We start from the raw sequence: 9,975 nt of genomic DNA, 5'->3' as shown, positions 1-9,975 counted from the left end.
CAGAGACCTGGCAGGCCAGAACGGACTGGCATGATACCTTCAGAGCAATAAACGAGAAAAATATGCAGCCAAGAATACTATATCCAGCTAGACTGTCACTGAAAACTGAAGGAGAGATAAAAAGCTTCCAGGAAAAATAAAAACTAAAGGAATTTGCAAACACAAAACCAGCCCTCCAAGAAATATTGAAAGGGGTCCTCTAAGCAAAGAGAGAGCCTAAAAGTAACATAGACCAGAAAGGAACACAGACAATATACAGTAACAGTCACCTTAAAGGCAATGCAATGGCACTAAATTTATATCTTTCAATAGTTACCCTGAATGTAAATGGGCTAAATGCCCCAATCAAAAGACACCGGCTATCAGATTGGATTAAAAAACAAGACGCATTGATATGCTCTCTGCAAGAGACTCATTTTAGACGCAAAGACACCCCCACATTGAAAGTGAGGGAGTGGAAAACCCGTTACCATGCTAATGGACACCAAAAGAAAGCTGGGATGGCAATCCTCATACCAGACAAATTAGATTTTAGAACAAAGACTGCAATAAGAGATGAAGAAAGACACTATATCCTACTTAAAGGGCCAATACAACAGGAAGATCTAACAATTGTAAATATCTATGCCCCTAACATGGGACCAACAAATTATATAAGGCAATTAATAACAAAACAAAGAGACACATTGATAACAATACAATAATAGTGGGGGACATTAACAACCCCCTCACTGAAATGGACAGATCATCTAAGCAAAAGATCAACAAGGAAATAAAGACTTTAAATGGCACACTGGACCAAATGGACTTCACAGACATATTCAGAATATTCCACCCCAAAGCAACAGAAAACACATTCTTCTCTAGTGCCCATGGAACATTCTGCAGAATAGAACACATCCGAGGTCACAAATCAGGTCTCAACTGGTACCAAATGATTGGGATTATTCCTTGCATAATTTCAGACCACAATACTTTGAAACTAGAAGTCAATCACAAGAGGAAAGTTGGAAAGAACTCAAATACATGGAGGCTAAAGAGCATCCTACTAAAGAATGAATGGGTCAACCAGGAAATTAAAGAAGAATTTTAAAAAATCATGGAAACCAATGAAACTGAAAACACAATTGTTCAAAACCTTTGGGATACAGCAAAGGAAGTCCTAAGAGGAAAGTATATAGCAATACAAACCTTTCTCAAGAAATAAGAAAGGTCTCAAATACACAACCTAACCCCACACCTAAAGGAGCTGGAGAAAGAACAGCAGATAAAGCCTAAACCCGGCAAGAAAAGAGAAATAATAAAGATCAGAGCAGAAATCAATGAAATAGAAACCAAAAGAACAGTAGAACCGATCAACAAAACTAGGAGTTGGTTCTTTGAAAGAATTAACAAGATTGACAAACCCCTGTCCAGACTTATCAATAAGAAAAGAGAAATGACTCAAATAAACAAAATCATGAATGAAAGAAGAGAGATCACAAGCAACACGAAAGAAATACAAAGAATTATAAGAACATATTATGACCAATTCTATGCCAGCAAATTAAATAACCTGGAGGAAATGGATGCATTCCTAGAGATATATCAACTACCAAAACTGAACCAGGAAGAAATAGAAAACCTGAACAGACCTATAACCACTAAGGAAATTGAAGCAGTCATCAAAAATCTCCCAACAAACAAAAGCCCAGGGCCAGATGGCTTCCTGGGGGAATTCTACCAAACATTCACAGAAGAATTAATACCTATTCTCCTGAAAGTGTTCCAAAAAATTGAAATGGAAGGAAAACTTCCAAACTCATTTTATGAGTCCACCATTACCTTGATCCCAAAACCAGACAAAGACACCATCGAAAAGGAGAATTACAGACCAATATCCTTGATGAACATGGATGCAAAAATTGTCACCAAAATACTAGCCAATAGGATCCAAAAGTACATTAAAAGGATTATTCACCATGACCAAGTGGGATTTATCCCTTGGCTACAAGGATGGTTCAACATCTGCAAATCAATAAACGTGATACAATATATTAACAAAAGAAAGAACAAAAATCATATGATCCTCTCAATAGGTGCAGAAAAAGCATTTGACAAAGTACAGCATCCTTTCTTGTTCAAAATTCTTCAGAGTATAGGGATAGAGGGTACATACCTCAATATCATAAAGGCTATCTATGGAAAACCTACAGTGAATATCATTCTCAATGGGGAAAAGCTGAGAGCTTTCCCCCTGAGGTCAGGAATGCGGCAGGGATATCCACTATCATCACAGCTATTCAATATAGTATTAGAAGTCTTAGCCACAGCAATTAGACAAAAAAAGAAATCAAAGGCATCCAAATCGGCAAAGAGGAAGTCAAACTCACTCTTTGCAGATGATATGATACTTTATGTGGAAAACCCAAAAGAGTCCACCCCAAAAATGCTAGAACTCATACAGGATTTCAGTAAAGTTGCAGGATATAAGATCAATGCTCAGAAATCAGTGGCATTCCTATACACCAACAACAAGACAGAAAAGATATAAATTAAGGAGTCAATCCCATTTACAATTGCACCCAAAACCATAAGATTCCTAGGAATAAATCTAACCAAAGAGGCAAATAATCTGTACTCAGAAAACTATAAAATATTCATGAAAGAATTTGAAGACACAAATAATTGGAGAAAAGTTCCATGCTCATGGATTGGAAGAACAAACATTGTGAAGATGACAATACTACCTAGAGCAATCTACACATTCAATGCAATCCCCATCAAAATACCATCCACTTTTTTCAAAGAAATGGAACAAATAATCCTAAAATTTTATGGAACCAGAAGAGACCCCAAATAGCCATAATTCCGGACTTCCAGCTCTATTCCAAAGCTGTCATCACCAAGACAGTATGGTAATGGCACAAAAACAGACCCATAGCTCAATGGAACAGAATAGAGAGCCCAGAAACGGACCCTCAACTCTATGGTCAACTAATCTTTGACAAAGCAGGAAAGAATGTCCAATGGATAAAAGACAGTCTCTTCAGCAAATGGTGTTGGGAAAATTGGACAGCCACATGCAGAAGAATGAAACTGCACCATTTCCTTACACCACACACAAAAATAGACTCCAAATGGTTGAAAGACCTAAATGTGAGACAGGAGTCCATCAAAATCCTAAAGGAGAACACAGGCAGCAACCTCTTTGACCTCAGCTGCAGCAACTTCTTTCTAGAAACATCACCAAAGGCAAGGGAAGCAAGGGCAAATATGAACTATTGGGATTTCATCAAGATAAAAAGCTTTTGCACAGCAAAAGAAACAGTCCACAAAACCAAAAGACAACCGACAGAATGGGAGAAAATATTTGCAAATGACATATCAGATAAAAGGCTAGTATCCAAAATCTATAAAGAACTTATCAAACTCAACACCCAAAGAACAAATAATCCAATCAAGAAATGGGCAGAATATATGAACAGACATTTTCCCAAAGAAGACATCCAAATGGCCAACAAACACATGAAAAAGTGCTCAACATTGCTCGGCAACAGGGAAATGCAAATCAAAACCTCAATGAGATACCACCTCACACCAGTCAGAATGGCTAAAATTAAGTCAGGAAACCACCGACATTGGCGGGGATGTGGAGAAAGGCGAACCCTCCTACAGTGTTGGTCGGAATGCAAGCTGGTGCAACCACTCTGGAAAACAGTATGGAGGTTCCTCAAACAGTTGAAAATAGAGCTACCATACGATCCAGCAATTGCATTACTGGGTATTTACCACAAAGATAGAAATGTAGGGATCTGAAGGGTACATGCACCTCAATGTTTATAGCAGCAATGTCCACAAAAGCCAAACTGTGGAAAGAGCCAAGATGTCCATCGACAGATGAATGGATAAAGAAGATGTTGTATATATACACAATGGAATATTATGCAGCCATCAAAAAGAATGAGATCTTGCCATTTGCAATGACGTGGATGGAACTGGAGGTTGTTATGCTGAGTGAAATAAGTCAATCAGAGAAAGACATGTATCATATGACCTCACTGATATGAGGAATTCTTAATCTCAGGAAACAAACTGAGGTTTGCTGGAGTGGTGGGTGGTTGGGAGAGATGGGGTGGCTGGGTGATAGACATTGCAGAGGGTATGTGCTATGGTGAGTGCTGTGAATTGTGCAAGACTGTTGAATCACACATCTGTACCTCTGAAACAAGTAATGCAATATATGTTAAGAAATAAAAAAAGAAAAAGAAGATAGCAGGAGGGGAAAAATGAAGGGGAGTAAATCAGAGGGGGAGACAAACCATGAGAGAAGATGGACTCTGAAAAACAAACTGAGGGTTCTAGAGGGGAGGGTGGTGGGGGGATGTGTTAGCCTGGTGATGGGTATTAAAGGGGGCACGTGGAGCACTTGGTGTCATGCACAAACAATGAATCATGGAACACTACATCAAAAACTAATGATGTAATGTATGGTGATTAACATAATAAAAATTTAAAGAAAAAAATAAAAAAAGAAAAAATAAATTACTCAAAATGCCAAAAAAAATAAATGAATGAAATTATACTGTATTTTATTTTCTGCCTTGTTTCTTTCAGTAAATATCTCTAAGTTTCTTTTATGCTATTATGTGTAGATGTAGTTCATTCATTTTCAATAATATAAATCTGTGTAAAATTCTATTAATTGGTATTCAACACTTTATTCACCAGTTATTGTTGATGGATATGTGTATTATTTCCAATTTGCATATATTAGGGACAATGCTATAGTATGCATCCTTGTGCATTTATCTAGGTGCATACATGCATAAGTTTGAGGATAAATACCTGGTAGAGAAATTGCTGGATTATGGATTATGTATATGGTCACTGTTACTAGACATTGCCTAACAATTTTCAAAGTTATTGTGTCAAATAGCATTTTTACTGGCAGTGCATGAGAATCCCTAATGTTCTTTATTTTTGCTAACCCTTGATGTTCTCCAAATTTTTATTTTTGATTTTGCCAATCTCATAGGCATATAAGTATTATTTCATAGTTTGGAGATTACTTATACAATTGACCACCTTTTCATGTGTAAATAATTTTTATTTTGTTTTTTTCTTCTGTGAAGTGCTTAAACAAGTTGTACATTTGTTTTCAATTAGATTGCCTGCATTTTTTCCTACTGATTTTTCGAAGTTCTTTATATATTCTGTGCATTAGTTCTTTGCTGGTTAAACCTATAGGCAATTTCATTTTCTGCTCTGGCTTGCCTTTTCATTCTCTTTACTGTGTATTTTGATGTTCCTATTCTTTTGGATTTGGCCACAGGGAGGCATAAACAAGAACTTGGAATACAGATGGAGAAAGGTTCACTTTTCTTTCTGTCCTGTACCCTTCCTGATTAATTGCTTAGTTTTTGGCAGTAGCTTTATGTCCCAGTGACAACAACTGTCACTGGGAATCTTCTCCTAAGTTTAACTCTCCTTTGGCTCTGACAACATTATTTCCTTCTCTTCACTTGCAGCCCTATTGATAGTAACAAATGCCAACTGTTGCTGATCTCTGGATTCTTCACAACACTTTGTTCATTCTCTCTTTTCTCATGAAACTTAATTTTTTTTAAAGATTTTATTTATCTATTTTAGAGAGAGAGACAGAGAGATAGCACAAGTGGGAGGGAGAGAGAGAGAATCTCAAGCAGACTCCACACTGAGCATGGGACCTGATGCAGGGCTTGATCCCAGGATCCTGAGATCAGGACTAGAGCTGAAACCAAGAGTCAGGTGCTTAAGTCCTTTATGAATTTTAATTCTATCTTGGTTTTCTTTTTACTTCAAAAAGCATCATTATTATTGAAATCATGGTTTTATAGAGTCAGTAGTTGGTAAGATTTACCTACATATTTACCATTTTATTTGCCTAGACTTTCCATCTGGATTTAGTCTCCTATTTTGGAATGCATACGTTCTCTCCTACTACTGGGCAAATATTCCCAGTTTTTCATCAGAAAAATGTCTTTTGCTCATTCTTGTTATTTTTCTAATAGCCCTATGAGATATAATTTATCTACCATAATGTTCACCTGTTTAAAATGTACAAGTCAGTCATTTTTAGTATATTTATAGAGTTGTACAGCCATTTCTTTGTAATAAAAAACTAGAAATAGCTCAAATGTCTTTCAACAGGCTCTGGAGGGCCTTGAACCTTGACTCTTGTCCCCCTGTTCTCAAGGCTTTGTGCATTTTCCTCTTTTGACAGATTTCCTCAGAGCAAAAGCACTTTTGTTTTTTGCCTGTGCTTTGTTTTTATTTCTAAATTCCAGCTCTCACCCAAAGATGGCAGTTTTCTTGATAGCACTTTAATTATTTAACTGTTTTTTGGAAAAAAAAAAAGCACTTTATCTCATAGTTTTAATTGTTCAAAGCAGGAGGATTAGTCCTAGTAAACCAACTTCATTTCCAGGAGTGACCCATTCTCTCTTGAACCCATTTAGGTCAGTCATATGCCTGTTTGCACTCTCCTTTCCACCCTTTCCCCACTCTAACATAAATTGCAAGAGGACCTGTAAACTGCATTTCCCAGACTCCCTGCCAGCTTGGTTCTCACTGGGGTTAGCCAATGAGAGACATTAGTGGGAGGGTGGATGGTGAGAAGAAAGGAGAAGCCATATATTTCTCCCCACTTTTCCCTTTCTAAGATAACCTCTCTAGTATCACCTGTGTCTTCTCCATAGCTCCAGGCCCAACTATTCAATGCCTTCTTTTTGTGGCTTCCTTGGTAGCTCCTGTAGTGGTTTTAGCCTCTGCAGGACTGGACTGTCTTCTAGGATCTGGTTAACACTACTGCCTTCTATTACCCCTTCAGTTCTAGGGGTGGGATAACTGTGTTTAGGTTGCTTATCTCTGGGTTGCCTTACTGTTTCTCATTAGTTTCCTTAGCTCATTTATCACCAATCCCCTATATTAAATTACCTCAGTTTTAAATACTTAGAATAATTTCTCTGTCCTGACTGTACAATCAGTAGTGCTCCATTCAAATCATTCTTTAGCCCCTGTACTCCACTGAAACTCCTGAGAGACTGACTATACAAATGGACAATGGCAAGATCATTTTGACAAAAGAACTCTGACCTACAACCTCTATGGCAACCAGTCCAGAAAACCAAACCACAATCTTTGCAGCAACTGGCCCAAAAGAGTCAGGACTTGGGGTGCCTAGGTGGCTCAGTCGGTTAAGTATCTGCCTTTGGCTCAGGTCATGATCCCAGGGTCCTAGGATCCAGCACTGCATTGGACTCCCTGCTCAGTGGGGAGCCTGCTTCTCCCTCTCCTCCCTGCTCATGCTCTCTCTTGCTATCTCTGTCACTATCTCCGTCTCTGTCTCTCTCTCAAATAAATAAATAAAATCTTAAAAAAAAAGAGTCAAGACTTGGTCAATGATTGCCAGCTTCTCTGATTTTTGCTCCCCCTTCCAACTCAGACCAACCAGAGAAAACAAGGATATCCCAGCAGTTATCTATAGAGCAGATCACTAAGATTTTCCCTAATTCTCAGTATGTAAATAATATATAAGTACTGTTGAACAGGGAGGAATAAAAGAAAGCAAGTATAAATCCTTGCATTTTTATATATAATCCAAGGCCTATTCAAGAGGAAATATATATATTCAATATATATATATGGAGAAAAACACCTAAATCACAAGGGTATTATCTCAGCTTCACTCTCATACACATTTAAACAGTGATGAAGTGAGAATCTAATGATGATCCTCAAAGCCAATGACTTCTGCTACACTGTTGTTTGAAGCTTCCATAAATAAGGTTGCTAAATGGGGTGCCTGGGTGGCTCAGTCGGTTAAGCATCTGCCCTCAGCTCAGGTCATGATCTTGGGGTCCTGGGATAGAGCCTTGCGTTGGGCTCCCTGCCCAGTGGGGAGTCTGCTTCTCCCTCTGCCCCTCCCTCTGCTTGTGCTCTCTATCTCTCACTCTCTCAAATAAATAAAATCTTAAGAAAAAAACAAGGTTACTAAATGTCATTGCTTCCCTGTTTCTTTTCTTATTTGCTTTGGGTCTGTCCTTTCATGAATAATTTACATTTTTCAAATATTGGAAAGGAACAAGGCAAGGACACCACCTGAGAAACTAATCAAAATTAAAACACCACCATGCATGTTAGGATTTTCAGAAAATAATGGAAACCTGGTTTTATAGCTATACTGAATAGTGTTTGGAAAGTCTCTAGTGTAATGTTTTATTTTATGCACTCTTGTGGGTCCTAGGGTTTTCTCTAGAAAATCTCTTTCTATACAAAGGAAAATCAAGCACTTTCTCACTGATACCAGAGGACTAAACATCTATGGTTTAGAGGGCTTTATTATTACATGATTATGTTTGAGAAATGTGATTTTTAGCTGTAGTTTATCTAAATGATAAAAGTTTGTTAGGGTGCATGAAGAACTAACCTTACCTAAAAGCAGTCTGGACTTTGTCATTGGCTACTGGGAGGTTATCTCTAGGTTCCTGATAAGAGTGTCTTTGCTTGCCTATGGCCTATGGCCACTGGAGAGTTTATCACTCTAAGTTACATTAGGGGTTTTGGGTCATACAGCCTCAGTTCAGACCACCAGAGGAACTGATGACTAAAGATATTAAGCCCAATGTCTGGAAGGGCTAGAAAATAAAGATCAGCTACTTGGGTAGTATGTGATCAAACCCCAATAAAAGCTGCACATCAGAGGCTTGTGTGAGCTTCCTTGGATAGCAAAGTTCTGTGCATATTGTCACACATTATTGCCTGGGAGGAGGTAATACCATCCATACTTGTTTGGGAGAGGACACCTGGAAACTCCTCATTTAAGTCCCTCTTGGTCTCTGCTTCTTAGGTCTCTTCATTTGGCTGATTTTAACCTTGTAACCTTTCTCTGTAATGATTTATGAATATAACAACTTTCATAATTTTGTGTATCATTTCAACAAATTTTCAAACCTGAGTGTAGTTTTGGGGACCCCTTGAACTTACAGAAGTGAGGGTGATCTTGTGGAGGACTCTGACCCATTTAACCTCATTCTTGGTTAAAGTCATTGCAGGTTGTAACCAGGGACTGGAGTTTCATTTCCATCAGACAATTTAGAAACCTGAAAAAGAGATTTTCAGAAATGGTGGCTCCGCTGGGGGGTATGTTCTCTGAGCAGCTACCTGGACACCCCGGGGACTCCAGAAGCCAGACTTTGCTTCTTCAGGCTGTGATAGGCCCTCCAAGAACTTCTACCAGTACCTTGGTGGATGAGCTGGAGTCATCTTTTGAGGCTTGCTTTGCTTCTCTTTTGAGTCAGGGCTATGTCAATGGCACGGATCAGCAAGAAATTAGAACTGGTGTTAGTCAGTGTATCCAGAAATTTCTGGATATTTTGAGACAGACAGAATGTTTTTTCCTCCAAAAAAGATTACAATTATTTGTCCAGGAACCAGAGCAAGTTATCAAAGAAGATGTCTCTGAACTAAGGAATGAATTATAGCAGAAAGATGTTCTGGTCCAGAAGCACCTGACAAAACTGAGGCATTGGCAGCAGGTGCTGGAGGACATCAGTGTGCAGCACAAAAAGCCAGCCATAATCCCTCAGGGCTCCTTGGTTTACCTCCAGCAGGCATCTGCTAATATACCCGCACCGAGAAAAACCTGAGTCAAAGTTGACCTGAGGGTGATCTGGCATGTGAGTCAGCTTAAACACAGTTTTGACAAACATTACTTCTTGTGGACATGACATTTTGGAAGAACTCTTTGCCAAAGAAAAAAAATGATTTTTGTTTAATGGTCTCACTTAAAAATGTCCCCCTATTTTTATAAGCATTATTTCTTGAATACTTTATAAAATGCCTATAGTTTTAGTGAATCAAGTAAATTTTTCTGTCTTTAGCAAAGTTTAGACTGTTAGCATGATACCACTTACAGATTCCTTTTTATGTTTATTTTTTCCAGTTTGTATTTTT

General features: G+C 38.2%; 1 pseudogene; it reads left to right on the top strand.

Moving 5' to 3' along the window:
• Nucleotides 1-9,143: 9,143 nt before the first annotated feature.
• On the top strand, nucleotides 9,144-9,668 carry LOC112822331 (mediator of RNA polymerase II transcription subunit 28 pseudogene; annotated as a pseudogene).
• Nucleotides 9,669-9,975: the final 307 nt, after the last annotated feature.

The sequence above is a fragment of the Callorhinus ursinus genome, unplaced genomic scaffold, assembly GCF_003265705.2.
Source record: "Callorhinus ursinus isolate GAN/ISIS: 27379988/994484 unplaced genomic scaffold, GSC_fseal_2.0 scaffold40, whole genome shotgun sequence".
Taxonomy (NCBI): domain Eukaryota; kingdom Metazoa; phylum Chordata; class Mammalia; order Carnivora; family Otariidae; genus Callorhinus; species Callorhinus ursinus.
Note: the sequence above shows the minus strand (reverse complement) of the source record. Positions and strands in the feature narration are given on the sequence as shown.